The following is a 16,463-nucleotide window of genomic DNA, read 5'->3' as shown; positions in this document are numbered from 1 at the left end:
ATGTTTGAATCTGGACTTGAAATTGGGTAGACCTATAGATCATATTTTTAGCTTTAAATCAAGTGGTAGATTATTAAATTTGGAAATTTTTGAAAAGAGTTATGCCCTTCCAAAGTTGGGCAAAAATACTTGAAATTCCAGAATTTACCAAATGAACAGTACATAATTGCATGGAAACTGGTATTGATCTATGAGAAATTGATACCTATGAACATTTTTCCTATGTATAGCATTTCATAAGCTTCGCATGAGACTTGGAACCACTCTATTTTGATTTTTCTATATTTAGTTATGATTTTTCAAAGTTGACCCGATATTTAGAGGTTACATGAATAGTAACCGAAATCAAAATTTTAAATCTTGGTTTTTACCTACTTTTAGCATCATGTAATGATTCCTAATAGTTCTAAATGACGTATAATGGGGTTTAAAATGAAGGTGTGACAGAGAAAGCCCACCTCTTTTACCCATGAAGCTTTTTGAAAGCTCTAAACAGAAGGCATTGCTCAAGAAATCCAAGGATCCACCAGGAGGTGATAAAGAGGGCGGTGACACCAATGAATGCCAAGAGGAGCAACCCAAGGAAGGGCAAAAGAGTTAAAGTTTCTGCAAAGAAAGGAGAAGCGAGCAATGAGGGAGCCTTAATGCATGATGGTAAGGAGGTAAATGGTAAAGAACTCCCTTTTCCCAATTCATATCTTATGTCTAAAAGGGTTGTAGCATCTAAAACTTTGAAAGAGGTTATGGATTTCTTTAGTAAGCTTGAAGTGAATTTACCTTTCATTGATTTGATTAAGAATTCCCCACCTTTTGCTAAATACCTAAAAGAACTTTGCACTAACAAGAGGAGGTTTAAACCCAATGAGTTAGTTCAAGTTAGCCCAAATATTCCAGCTCTGTTCAAACCCTAAATCCCCTTCAAATGCCAAGATCCCGATGCTTTCACTATTCCCTGTTGACGAGAGCCTTTTTGTCGTTTGCCTTAGGGTTCTTAATCAAAAATAAATCCAAGCTATGTAGTATACTGTAAACTCAGGTCGTTTCATTTTTAGGAGCCTTTATTAATTACCTAAGCTAGACTAAATGCCATGCAATGCAATGAAATGGGGTTTTGGGTTTTTAAGATTTAAATGAATGTTGCCTAAACTAAATGCAATGAAAACAAACCTAAGATACTATATTTTTGGTGTTTTAAGATAATAATGATGGAATGGAAATGAATGATAGGAAATCTCTTGAAAATGGTTTTGATGGCAATCATAGTTCACTTAAGATATTGGGAGTTTCACAAATCCATTAGGTTTTCTTAATAACAACCTCAATAACTCATTTAGTCCAATGTTTAAATCAATGAAATTCATTAATGAAAACATTGTTAAGCTTCCCCGAATGTGTAATTTGAGAATGATCATGCAATTGGCTCAATGTAACCCACAATCAACTCAATATCAAAACATGACCATGCAAGATAGGAGAGAATCATGAGAGTTACAAAGAAGCATATATGTGACCACATATATTTAAGCACAAAATTCAACATCAACCAATCCAAACTACAAATGTAAATCATTAACCAATGATTACAGAACCAACCAAAGTGTCTCACTAAGAATTTACAAATCCTAGACCTAGGAAATCATAAATACATAGGTAGAAACTAAAGATTGAAACTGAAACTCCCCTTTGAAGCTTGGAAACTCATGCTACTCCACCCTCTTCAAGAGTTGATAAACCCTAGCTCACCATAGCCTTGGAATTAGCTCCAACTAGAGTTAAATCATCAGCCATAGCAGTTAGGAGATGAAGGAAATGAGGTGGGATGAAGAAAGAGTGCAGGAAATGGAAGGGGAAGAAGATGGAGATGGAGAGGCAAGAGGATGGGAGAATAGAGGTGTTGGAGATGATAGAATGGAGTTATTGGCCGAAAATAGGGTTTCTAAGGGTTTTAGGGGTCCATCTGGGTCGGATCATATGAGTAAAGGGTCCATTTTTGCGTTCTGGATCCGAATCTGACATTACTGATACGAGAGAGTTTGTCGCTATGAACTCAAAAGTTGCCCCGGCAAACTATTCCAGAATAGTCACTGATGCACATTTTCAGACTTTTTGCCACAGCACAACATTTTCTTGGAAACTCTCATGTTGTGGAATGCTTTGGTCTTCAATCTTGGCTCTAATTCTTAAGTGTCCTACAATAAAAAGCAACAATTTGAAGCATCAATTGTCCTAGAAATCAATTGAATACAATTAATAACCAATTATGACAATTTTACCCTAAAAAAGACACTAACTCAAAGTAAGGACTCTTAATCTAAATTGAGCATAATTACCATCAAAAGGAGCCAAAATCTATGATAAATACCCTTAAAATGATGTGAAATAACATAGAACAATTGGGTTCAATCACCTGCACTGTAGGAAAAGTTGCCATAGTGGGAGCCTTACTTGAACTGGGGGCGGTTATAAATGTTATGCCATTATCGGTGTATAGAGCTTTAGGAGTCAGTATCTTACAGACCACTACTGTTACACTCTAATTGGCTGATAGAACAACTAGGAAACCTTAGGGGATTCTAGAGGATATCATAGTTTAGGTCAAGAGTTTGCTTTTTACTACTGACTTTTATGTTCTTGACATGGCTAATGCGTTATCTCATGAATCTACACTCGTTCTTGATAGACCATTCTTGAGGACTTCGAACATGATGATTCAAATGAAAGATGGTGTTATAACCATAGAGGTGAGAGAGCAAGTAGTTTCTGTCAATATGTATGAGGTAATGAGGCATCCATATGAGGATTACTCTCTTTTGGGTTTAAATGTTATTGATGTTGCTATTGATGATGTTGTTTTTGAATTTGAATTGAGTGAGGTTATCTCTGATATTTCTGAATTTTATTCATGTGAGTCCTTGCTTAATGAGGATTAAGCTCCCACTTCATTTTCTTCCCTCTATTCTTTTCCCTTTGCATGTTTATGTGGTGGTAGCGAGATGTATCTTAAGTGTACAATAGTTAATTATACATGACCGGCACCACGTCTACTTTTATTGTCATTTTGTTAATCTGAATCTAGCACTAGCACCATACCTCCAATTACTAGTGACAACTCTCCTGGAGAGGAGCTTTCTGTTAGTATTGCAGGAGATTTAGATCTGGAAGAGAGGCAGAGCATTGCAATGTCTGAAGATGAAGCTTACTGTCTTCTATTTTTGTCACAACAAGAAGAGGGATTGGTCGCAATGAACAATTCCATCCTAAGAGGTGTCAACTCTGCTCCTTCAGTTAGCCGTGACGAAATGTACTGGTTGCTGTGACGAACACCTCACGGTATTGCAAAATCAAAGTGGCCATCTCTGTTGCTATTCCACCTTCTTACTTACTCCAAAGAAGAAGCCTTGGTTTAAGGGCCATAGAAATTCCTACTTCACCTTGTGAACCAATCTCTTACACTATTTCTTCTCATACTTTGAAATATCTGTTTAATAGTGCACTAACTTGTTGTTTAAGTGATGTAGATATGGTGTTCAAGGCCATTGTTAATAATGATTAACAACTGGTGGATTCAACCCTTAGAGAGATGGAGGGATCAGTGACAAACTCAATCAACCATGGGGTTCATTCCATGGCAGAGAAGGGAGAGGGGAGTAGTCTTGCATTTTCTTCCATTGATATTTCTCAATTAATTCCTTCTTTAGTCCAACCGCCTACTCTTGAGCTTAAAACCTTGTCACCCAACCTTAAATATGCTTTCTTGGAATCTAATGAGCAACTACCAGTCATAATTGCTGACTACCTTTCCCTAGAGGAGGAAGACATGTTGCTCAGTGTCTTGAAAAAGCATAAGAAAGCCATAGGATAGACTTTAGTTGATATACCCGGTATTTACCCAACTGTCTGAACTCATAGAATCCTTTTAGAGGAAGGAGCAAAACCAATAAAACAAAACCAAAAAAGAGTCAATCCTTTGATTAAGGAAGTAGTTAAGAAGGGGATCTCAAAGCTCCTAAATACGAGAATTATTTATGCCATCTCGGATAGCAAAAGGGTTAGCTCTGTTCAAGTAGTGCCTAAAAAGAGTAGGTTAACTGTAGTGAAAAATAAAAAGAACGAACTCATACCTGCTAGAGTCCAAAATTCTTGGTGTATCTATATTGACTATAGGAAACTTAATGATACTACACATAAAGACCACTTCCCTATTCCCTTTGTTGACCAAATGTTAGAAAGATTAGTAGGCAAGTCCCATTATTGTTTCCTTGATGGTTTTTCTGGTTATTTTCAGTTACCCATTGCACTAGAAGACCATGAGAAGACAACATTCACTTGTGATTTTGAGACTTACTCATACAAAAGAATGCCATTCAGACTTTGCAGTGCCTGAGAACTTTCCAAAGATGCATGATGTCAATCTTTAATGATTTCTTGGGGGATTGCATAGAGGTATTCATGAATGACTTCAGTGTGTATGGTAACTCTTTCACTGCTTGTTTGTCTAGCTTAGAAAAGTTTTTAAAAAGATGTATTGAAAAGAAGCTAGTACTAAATTTGAAAAATGCCACTTAATGGTCAATGAGGGCATAGTTTTGGGCCATTTGATTTCTTGCAAAGGCATAGAAGTAGACAAGCAAAAATTGAAATTATCTCTTCCCTTCTATACCCTACTAATCTCAAAGAAATTCAATACTTTCCGGGGCATGTGGGGTTTTATAGGAGATTTATAATAGATTTTAGCAAAATTGCCTTACCACTTTCAAACCTTTTGAAAAAGGATGCAGAGTTTGAATTTAATGAAAGATGTAAAATTGCCTTTGATACCTTGAAAGGCAAACTAATTTCTCCACCCATCCTAGTTGCTCCAAATTGGGACTTACATTTTGAGATTTCTTGTGATGCATCTAACTTTGCTGTTGGAGCCATGTTAGGATAGAAAGAGGACAAACTTTCAAGGGTAATTGCCTGGAAATCAAAACCTTGGATACTATGCAAGTCAATTACACAACCACCAAGAAAGAGCTTTTTGCTGTAATTTTCGCTCTAGATAAATTTAGACCTTACTTGATTAATTCCAAGGTTGTATTCACTGACCATGTAGGAGTATGGTATCTTTTTAAGAAACCGCACTCAAAACCTCAGTTGCTTTAGTGGGCTCTCCTCTTACAAGAGTTTAATCTTGAGATCAAGGACCAAGCCGGAGCTGAAATCATGTGGCCTATCATTTGAGCTGGTTGCCCCTGGACATAAGGGGAGTTGATAAATCTAACCTTATCTTTGATTCTTTTCTTGATAAGATATTATGTTCCACAGCCTTAAGGGAGCCTTAGTATGCTCATATTTAAACTATCTCATGACTGAACTAACCCCACCTTCTATGTCCATCTATCAAGTGCAGAAACTCTAAGCCGAGTCCAAGTATTATGTGTGGGATAAACCATTCCTTTGGAGGCTATGTGGAGACCAGATTATAAGATATTGTGTGCCTAAAAAGAGCAACAATAAATCATCATTGCTTTCCATACGTTGTCTTGTAGGGGGTATTTTAGTTCAAAGAGGATGACTAAGAAAATTTTAGAGAGTAGGTTGTACTGGCCTTCCTTATTTAAATACTGCTATGAATTTTGTAAATCTTATGAGACTTGCCAAAAATTTAGGGGGTTGAGTTAGAGGCATGAGATGCCTCAAAAGCCCATGTTTTACGAAATATTTGATATTTGGGGTATTGACTTTATGGGCCCTTTTCGTCCTTCCAATGGTTTCAATTATATGCTTTTAGCAGTGGATTACCTTTCCAAATGGATAGAGGCTATTCCCACCCTAAGAGATGGTGCCAAAACAATAGTCAAGTTTGTCAAGTCCAACATTTTTAGTGGGTTTGGGATTCCTAGGGCCTTAGTGAGTGATAAGGGAACCCATTTCTGCAATAAGCTTCTTAATGTTAGTGGCAGTCTCACCCAAGAGGGGGTGAATTGGGTGAGTTATAAAAATTTTGTGAAATTAAAACAATGAACTAACGAAAATAGAGAGTGTAAGTTAGAGAGATATCACCACAGAAAAGAAGACACAGGATTTATACCGGTTCAGTCTCAACCACTTGACCTACGCCCAGTCCTCAGAACACCTCTGAGTATTCTACTATGTTCCAAGATTGATCCGACTCTTGGCGCCTCAGTACAGTAATTGATACTCTCAATCACTCCTCCTTACTTCCCATAAGGTTACAAACCCACTCAAGAGTCCATACTCTTAAGTATCATACAAGACGTGATTAATGATGACAATGTAAACTCTCTTACAGAGTGAATAAATGATAATTACTGAAGCTTGGTGTATGGAAGAACAGAGTATTGAATGCAACAGTAAATAATCAACAGAGGGTAGCTCATGTATTCAATCTGTTCATTTAAAGGTTCTTCGCGCCTTTTATAGTTGAGGTAGTTTAGTAACCGTTAGATGGAAGAGCTTCTAACTGTTGAGAGTCTGGTTGCGTGTTTTCCCAATTGCAATGGTTTCCACCATCAATGCTTCTAACAAAGTAGGTTACAGGCTATTTGGACAACCGTTGGAGAGCTATTGGGTTTCTCTTTATAATCTACAATAATATATTGATTTAATAAGTTTTTCTTTGCAGAGTAAGATCAAAATTAGAACCGAACAAATGATAAAATGAACATTCATAGTTTATGGTTAGAATCAATCAGTTGTTAAATGTGCTGAGTAGTAACTGATCATGCTTGATCGAAGTGATGATCGATTACTACTTGATCAATCAGGTTATCGATTATTCAGAGTAAACGCTTTTGAAACAGATAACTAAGTTTATCGATCAAGTGATGGATCAATGATTTATCGATCAAGTGATCGATAAAAGGAAATAGTGACATCATACTTGTATGCATAGAAAAAGAAGATCAAGGTCACTTTTGATTTTGAAACTCTTTAAATAGTGAATTAAGACAACTATGAAGGCTGAGAAAAGCTCGAATGAAATAGATGATAAATTTTGAGAAACATCGAGACTAGTTAAAGTTTAAACTGAAATCGCCTCATGATCGAACAAGTGATCGAACACTTGTTGATTGATTAGGTTATCGATAATCAAAGTGTTATAGAAATAAATTTTAAAGCGCTAATTTTCAAACACATTACCGATAAATAGATGATGGATAACCTTATCGATAAATAATAAGCAAAAGTATATTCAGTAAAAACACAAGCTATGTAGGTTGATCAAATAGGTAATCGATTAATGAATGATCAATAATGTTATCGATAAAGAGGTTTATTCTTGTAAAATCAAAGAACTGATTTATCGATCACATTATGTGAAAACAAGGTAAACATGAAGTGCGGTGATCGATAATATTATCGATAATCTGATTATCGATTCGATGATCGAAGAGCCATGATTTAAGAATGATGTACTGATTATCAATCATGTGACCGATAATTTGCTGATCAATCAGGTGATCAATAAGCTACTAAAATAATTACCTGTATGCAGAGTTATAAAGCAATGTTTGATCATATTATCGATAAATGACTAATCGATAAAGTGATCGATAAATGATGACTAAAGCAAAACATAGAGTGAGTAGAACGCATTACCATTTATCTGTCTTCTCATCGATAATCTATTTATCGATCATGTTATCGATAAATGCCTATCAGATTTGTGTTCCTTTATCTGACTGATGTTCGATCATCTTGATTATCGATCAAGTGATCAATAATTTACTCCAGATTCTTATACCTAACTAAGTTAACAATGATCAATCAATTGATCGATCAACACATTATCTAACAAGTTATCGATCAAACTTTCTGCTAAGTTCCTTAATTGTACAAAGATATTATCTATCAGCTTATTGATAAATCCTTGATCGATCAGATAATCGATCAACATACTAAAACACAAATTACTTACTTTGTTATCATCAAAACCTTAATCCTAACATTCTCCCCCTTTTTGATGATGACAAAACATAGGTGAGGAATAACAACCATGAAGCATCAGATAGCAGTAAAATTAAAATAGCAAAGGTACTAGACAGATCACAGTGAGATAAAAAAATTTTACTGATAGCATGAACTGTCAGAATACATCAGTAAGCAAAACTCAAAATACATAACAGTAAAAGGCATATCAGTAAAAGCAAGAGACGAAACATTAGAGAGAAAAAATAAACAACATCAGAAAAAGAAACCAAACATCAGAATCCTTCTCCCCTTTTTTGTCAGTGTCAGATGAAGAAGGGGAAGGAGTAGAAATAGTAGGCATGGGTAGTGGAATAAGAAGAGGTGGAAGGTGAGAAAGTAGAGAGAATGGTGGAAAATGTAGAGAAGGGATCGGCTGGGGAACAGTGATGAGAGCTAAAGTAGGAGGAGGAGTGGGAGAAGTAGGGGGTACTGGTGGTGAAGTAGAAATAGGAGAAGTGGGTATAGGAGGTAGAAGGTGCAGGCTCATGATAAGGAGGAGATGGTGGATGATGGAGTAAGTCCTCGAAGCTAAAAGTAGTACTGGGGGCAGAGAAGTTGTTGCAGAGAGAGGCTACCATCCCTTTGAGCTCTCAAATCTCTCTGTCAACATGATCAAATCTATGAGAAACCTCCTTTTCCAAAACCATCATTGCTTGCTGGTGAAGGTCTAGGATTTTGAAAATGCCCTCAAACTTCCCCATATTCTTGAGCAGTGACATAGACTCTCTTCTCAAACTCTTGAAGTTCATCCTGAAACATCTCCCTGAGTGATCTCTCCATAAATGATGGTCTAGGGGTATGAGAAGGAGCTGCAGTGGATTCGGCCTAATCCTGAGTCCTAGAAGTGCTAACAGCTGGTTACTTCCCTTTGTCCTTCTGAGGCACCTTTTGTGAGGGTCTAAAAGGTAAAGGAATCCTCATCTTATGTAGCTGTGTGATGCCAAAGGCAGGAACCTTTGTCTTGGATTCTCCATGCTCAAAAGGGGCAATGTTATTTGTTTGTAGGATGTATGTAGTGTCACACCCTGATAATTTTATCCTAATTGATGAATGATTTGAGACTGACTAAGGTCAAGTAGTATAGTAGACTGGTAGAGGATCCAGGCTATGAGGAAAAATCAGGACAGGGACATAACGGTCATTTTTGAAAAGATCGGTCAAGAAAAGGCAGTATTGGAAATAATGTCCGAAATTCCTGAAAATTCACAAAAAATCATGAAAAATAGAAAGGAGTGTACAAAATAATGTTTGAGGCTTAGAAGGTGAATATAGGATAAAAAATAATTTATCAGGGAATTATTTGTAATTTTTGGAATTTTTGGTTAATTAAGGAAAATTAGCCAATTTCCATTATTTTAAATATATGGAGGCCTTAAAAATTCAAGAAAAATAGGGATAAATTATGTGACATATTATCCTAATTTATAAAATTACTTCCCACCTTTGGATGTATAGAGGTTAGCTTAAAGAATATTTATTACCAAATTATTATCGGTAGAATATTGATTTTTGACAGAATAAAATTTAGAAAATTATAGAGGGAGGTAAAACTTGAGAAAAATCATGGGATATCCTTGGAATGAGAGGAATTTAAGGAAGTGTTGAAATCAAAATTTTGTGACAGTAAATTGGACAAGATTGTTGGAAAATCAGACCGAAAATACACGAATAATTAGTAGATTGTACTGAATATTGGATGAGTCATTTTTCTTCCAATTTTTAGAGTAATATTTCAGCCAAATTAAGGGGGGAGGACAAAGTTGGAATTTTCCAAATTGTTCAAGGGCATAAAGGGAAATAAGAGACAACATTAAAATAATATTTTTTTACCCTATGAAAATCACATGGTGAATAGGTGTCCTTCCATGTGTTGTGATCTTAAGGCTTGTGCTCTAAGATTTGTCCATGTGTAAAGTGGAAAGAAATGGACGGCCGAGATTGCATCTTTTTCTCCAAGGGCACTCTTGGTATTTTGAAAAATTCAAGCCTATAAATACCCCCCTCATCCTTCACATTTTGGCTAAAGAGGTTTCCTAGAGAGGGAATGTTTTGCTCTTAAGTCCTAGGAGAGAGAAGGAAAGAAAGAAGAGAGAGAAAGGGAGAAAGAAAGGTTAAACGCCTCTAGTCGCCAATTAAGAGCTAATTAAGGTATGTTTACCTCCCTAAGTGTTAATTATTTTTAGTTAATTATTTATTTGAGGAAGATTAGGATTAATTACCTTGATTAATTATGGTTTAGTGATAGCTAAGATTAATCATGTTATTTGATTAAAGATTAGTAAGTAATTAAGGTTAGCTACCTTGATTAATTAGTAATTAGTGATTAGTTATGCTAATTGAAGGATGATTAATTATGATTAATCATGTTGATTAAGGAATGATTAAAGGTTAATCATGTTAATTAGAGAATGATTAATGGTTAATCCATAAGGGATTAGTGACTTAATCTCAGAGGATTATGTTGTATTAATGACTATGTGACTTGAGGACCTTAATTAAATATTGGATTAAGGATTAAGGGTTAGTGATTAACCAAGAAAGCATGATTAATCATGGATTAAGGAAGAATTCCAAGACCTTAATTGAGGATTAAGGCTTGGTCAAACCAAAGTCAAAGGATTAGGATAGGTATACAGAAGTTATAAATTGAAAGGCACAAGGGTAGTATTATATTGAGAAAGAATTGTATATTGGATAAGGAATTTACCATACCCTTACTGTATGGTTGATAGGCAATTTTTTGGAAACCTAGGAGGACCTCAAGCAAGGAAAACAAGGAGGAAACATTAAGCGTGGAACTGAGGTAGCGTGAACTTGCAATTATTTTGTTGACCTACATTTGGTGTTTCTACTATGTGTGTTTATGTGCCATGAGAATGTTTATGCACTGATGATGAGAACTACTTGCAATGTATGCCTTGGCTCTTGCATGATTGAGTTTTGACTAGAATGATTATATGCTCCATGACGATGATATGGATACAGAATGGTTATGGCATGGCATAAAGACTAGCAATGTTATTTTACTACATGTAGCATGACATCTTATGCATGTTAACCTGATGGTTGTATGTTCAATACTACTGGGATTTCTATGAAATCTCATTCCTCCTATAACATGATATCCTAGGTGTAACATCCTGATTTTTAGGCCTAGAAGTATCAGAAATAACCTGAATGAGATAGGTTACCAGACCCCTTTTTAGTAGAGGTCTTAAAAATGATAAAGGAAGTTAAAGCAGTTTCAGGGACTAAACTGCAAAGTGAAAGTTTTAAGGGGCTAAAGTGTAATCAAAGCTAGAGGCTCCAGTAAAGTCTCAAAGGCTCAGAAAGAGAAAAGAGGTTAGATACAGACCAAAGGTTAAGTTAGAAGCCTCAAAGAGATGGTTTTATGAGGTTGAGCCTAAGCAGGGGTAAAATCGTAAATTCAGAAAGTTACGGCCATCAGGGGTAAAAATGAAAAGTACTTAGAAAATTCTAAGAAAATCCCAGAAAATAGTAAATAATATTCTAAGACTCTTTTGTTAAGAGAGATGATGAAAATATCCCTGAGGTAACTTAAAAGGAATTTATAAGTTTATGACTCAATTTGAGATGTAGAGATAGATTTAATTGTTTGAGTCATAAGGAAACCTCAGAAAATTATGGTAAAATGGGGATGTATGATCTAAGAGACTATAGAAAATTATAAAATTAGTCTCATCCCCACAAGACCAGCAAAATGGCTTTAAGAATACTTAAAAGCCAGTTGTGCCGAAAAAGGGCATTTTAAAGAATGATTTTTAAGTGGAGCTACAGGTTGAGTTATGACGTGAGAAAATTCACAGATTTTCTCTAGAATAGGACGAATTTTATGATATTTTTGGATAAATTTTTGGAGCTCTGGATTGAATAAAATGCTCTAGTCTAATATTAAATAATTTTGTCCCCAAAGAAAATATCTAAGAGCCATCATGACGATGCTGAGTCATCAAGCATAATCATGACACCTACGAGTCATCATGCTGAGTCACCAGAAGATATTTATGGACAGCATAAAAATCAAAACGCAGTATGGGAATATTTTAGATAGTCTTTTGTCTACTCGTTATAGTAAAATCTCTACTGCATGACTCAATAAGGTTAAGTAGTCTGTCAGTAGAGCTAATTATTTTCATCTATGCTCCTCTGAAATGGCGCCATATATGTACCTTTTATTGGCCAGAATTTTAAGAAGAAGTTGTCCAGGTGGTACAGGGTAAGTCAGGACCTGAAAAATATTCGTTACGGTGCAAGATTGGCTTGATAAGTGGAGAAATAATTAAGGAAATATTTTTACACGAATTTTCCATTTATTTCCTCCCTATTTTAATGCCAAAATGATGAAGAAATATGAAAGAGACAAGTGTACGGTTAGATGGGAAAAGAAGGTATTGCGTGTACGGTCAGATGCAAGACACGTGTACGGTCGGATGCAAGACACGTGTGCAGTTGGATTAAAGACATGTGGCTTGATGATATAAGCATGATGTCATCATGATGAGGTAAGCATGATGTCACAGGATCTTGTCACCGTAAGATCAAAAGAGAAAATGGACGGTCCAGATCGAGCCATGTATTTTTAAGATCAATAGTCCAGATTCAGTCTGCTTTTCTATAAATACCCCCTCCCCTCTCTACCATTTCATGCAAGCATAAGGAATCCATGGGGAAGCTCTTGCAAAATGGTTTCTAGAGAGAGAAAGAAGAGGGAGAAAGAAAGGCCAAGTGGTTCCAAGCCAGATCAAACTCTAAAACAAGGTATGTGATGGTTATAGCACCTAATTTTATGCCTATTTCGGATTAGTTACTGTGCGTATCTGATTCTGAAATTTTGCATGCTTAAAGTACACTCTGTGAGCTTTAAATAAATAGGTAAGGCAAGGGAATCAAAGGAAAAGCAAGGGGAAAGCCATGTTACAAGGTAGTGAACTTACCTATACTGTGTGCTTGATATGTATGCTTGCATGATGTGATTGTGTTGCCATGATGTGACTAAGCTATGATGAAATGTTTGTAAAGTTATGTTTGCAAGTTTATGTTATGTTTTGCCTTGGCAATATGTTATGGAAGCATGAAATGCTTTAGCTTACTTTCTATGGCATTCATGTGTTAATGTTATTACATGTCATGCATCTGCTTTATGTCTTGCATGCTTATGGGTAGTGTTTGCTACTGAGATTCCCCTGAATCTCACCCGTCCCTAACCAACCATTTAGGTCAATCAATGATGGGCAATAATGGCATGAGAAGCAAGGAGAAGTAAGCGGAGAATTATTCTTGTTAATGGATGAGACTGTTGATAAATGTATAATTCTACTATTTTGTGAACTATGTTATGGATGCCAATAATGCCATGTATTTAATTATAATATTTATGGCATGAATGAAATTGTATGAGTATGAACGGGAAAGAGTAAGGCCATGTTATGTATGCCAAATAAATAAAAGAATTAAAGAGATGTTAAGGGATAAAACGTAAGTCCTGGAGCAGTGAGTTTGTAGCTCCAGTTTGACCTATCAAATGAGTGAGTTAGGTCATAAGATTTGGTAAGCAAAGAGATCTGATGTTTCTCTTTAAAATGAGAGGTAGTTTGCCCAATTTCGATAACCGAGCAGAAAGTTATGCCTTTCCAAAGTTAGGAAAAAATACAATAAAATCCGAAAATGACCAAATGAACAGTAACTTTTTCAAAGTAAATTGAGCTCGAATTTCAAGGCAATCAGTTCAGAAACTATTTTTCCTCAAAATTTTATCCAAAGAGCTTTCTGTAGAACTTGGAATCACTCAATTTCAAGTTTTCTACAATTAGTTATGAATTTTCGAAGTTTGTCACATTTTAAGGTGACAATAAATAGTAACCCGTAAATGAAAATTTTCAAACTTGATTTTTCATCAACTGTAGCCTTCAAAGTGATTCCAAACGCTTTCACAAGGAAAGTTAATTGATTTAAACATGAGGTGTTACACTAGGTGCCACTACTTCCAAGGAGAAGGGAAAAGAAGTAATCATGGCTTGAGGAAATTGAGTTATGTATTGTATTATATGGTTTTAAACCTTTCTTTTCCAAGCCATGTAAGCATATTCTGATCATAAACACATAACATGATACCCTTTTTGGATGTATATTAATGGTAGAATAGCTTTATATGCGGGTATGGTATGCTTATAGTGAAAAAGGGGGATAAAAATGGTCTAAATTTGACCAAACTTTGACCAATTAAGACCCTGATCAAATGGTTGACCTTTTCCTTGAAATTTGGTATACAAATAGATCTTATTTTTCCCTTTAAAATGAGTGGTAAAGTATCACAATTGGAGCTCTGTGCAAGAAGTTATGCCTTTCCGAAGTTAGGCAAAAATCCTGGAAAATAGAAAAATGACCAAATGAACAGTACTTTTTGAAATTAAAATCGGATGCGTTTCTGATTAAAGCGGAACTTGAGGTCATTTTTCCTTGATATATGAGGTTAAGAGCTTCGAGTGAGACTTGGAATAACCTTGTTTCGATTTTTTTAGAATTAGTTATGATTTTCCAAAGTTATGCCAAGTTTAAGGTTACAGTGAATAGTAATGCGGGAAAAGAAATTTTTAAACTCAGATTTTTCAACCCGGTAACCTAAAATTGCACTTCTGAATCTCTTAACTTGGGCATAATATAAAGATGCAAATGTAAGGTGTTACATGTAGCCAACTGAGGGTAGGGGATTGGTGTAGACTTGGATTTGTTAAGAACAAAATCCTTCATCTCATTATAGATCAAAGCCCCTATGTTGATCTTTCTCCATTGATTATCCTAGCTAGCAGCAAATAATCATCCTGAGTTAAGTGTGAAAAGCTCCCGGATTTGTTGATCATACTCCTTGAATAGATATAGTGGATTATTCTATAATAATCACACATTTGTTTAGGTGGAAAGTTTAGCTTACCAGGGTAGTCATCACTTTGCACCAAAATCTTATAAGCTTTTATTTCATTCATATCTCCCCCTCTCACCGATTCTTGAGTTCCCAGCAATTCATTTAGCTTAGTACCAGTAAGATGGAAGGTTCTGCCTCTAAGTTTGACCCTTAAATAGTCATTTATCAGATTGTCCAGCTCATCATATTCTTCTACTGATTCCATATTACACTAGAACCTTTTAATCACTTCAGGACAAAATTCTCCACCAATTATCAGCCAATTCGAATAATATTCCAGGGGATCACTCAAGTCCAAATTAATTTGTGTATTTTTCTTTAAACTCTCAATATCCACAGACACAACAGGACAGAATCTTCGGTTTGCAAAATCTGCCTTAAACTTAGCCAAATTCACGTCTTTATCTAGGTTTCCAACTAATAACTCAGAAAAATCAGATGGAATGCCTTCAGTGGGAATTTGCTGTGACATACCTTCACTGGCTCTCTGCTTTTTCTATCTCAGTTGCCTGGGGATGGGAACTCTTAAGGCAGTCTCCACAGCTTTCTGAACTGAGGCTCCATCATCTGACTCCGTTTCTGAATCCTCAGTGACTACTGGTGGCTTGGATTTAGACCGGGGAGATTTTCTTGGAGGAGCGGGTTGCTCTTCGTTCGACTCTCTTAGATTTTCAGGACTCCTCCCCTTTTGGATGATTCTTCCCTTACTTTCAGTCTATACCGCTTCTTAGTGCCCAAGGGAGTAGTGTTGCTTGATTGAACTCGTTTCTCAGAGCTTTCTTCCCTCTCAACATTCAACTGTTTCACTCGTGCCATTTCGGAGGTACTGAAGGATTTCTGAGGAATTAATCAATTGAAAGAGTGTATTTCGAGTTCAGTGGAGGTCGAGTAAGTGGTAGAGATGGATTCGAGTGGATGGGTGACCGGAAATTTAATGGAATAGTGATTTTGGACCATTGCTAGAAACAGGGGAGCGGTTTTGTTTGAGTTAGGGTTTGATAACTGACAGGGGGTTTTCAAAATTTTAACGTTATAAACTTCAGAATTATCGATCATGTTATCGATCAACAGATGATCGATCACGTGTTTGATAAATATGAAGAACACATAAGCATACTGAAGACAATTATTGATCACGTTATCAAACAAGCAATTATTGAACATGTTATCGATAAAATTGATAGATGAAATGTGTACCTAGTCTGTTTATTGATCATTTGATCGATAATCCACTTATCGATTAGCTTATCAATTAATGCTTACCAAAATTGAACAAAGTGTCTCAAAAGACTTGTCGCTCCAGATCGATAATCCATTTATTGATCAGCTTATCAATAATCATCATTCTGAATTTCTTCTTTCTTTTCACATGCTACATTTATCGATCAGGTGATCGATAAATTATCCCTTTGTGGCTTCATGATTATCGATGTCTTATTCGATTATTCCATACTCTGTTCACCTCTATTTTTCTTTGACAAAACAGAGCTTCCTGCAAAAAAATTTCTATCCATTCCGATGTTTAAGTTAGTCATTTAATCATTAA

The sequence above is a fragment of the Neltuma alba genome, unplaced genomic scaffold (genome assembly GCF_004799145.2).
Source record: "Neltuma alba isolate B1F8T4 unplaced genomic scaffold, ASM479914v2 tig00011842_pilon, whole genome shotgun sequence".
NCBI lineage: Eukaryota > Viridiplantae > Streptophyta > Magnoliopsida > Fabales > Fabaceae > Neltuma > Neltuma alba.
This window is presented reverse-complemented; position numbering follows the sequence as displayed.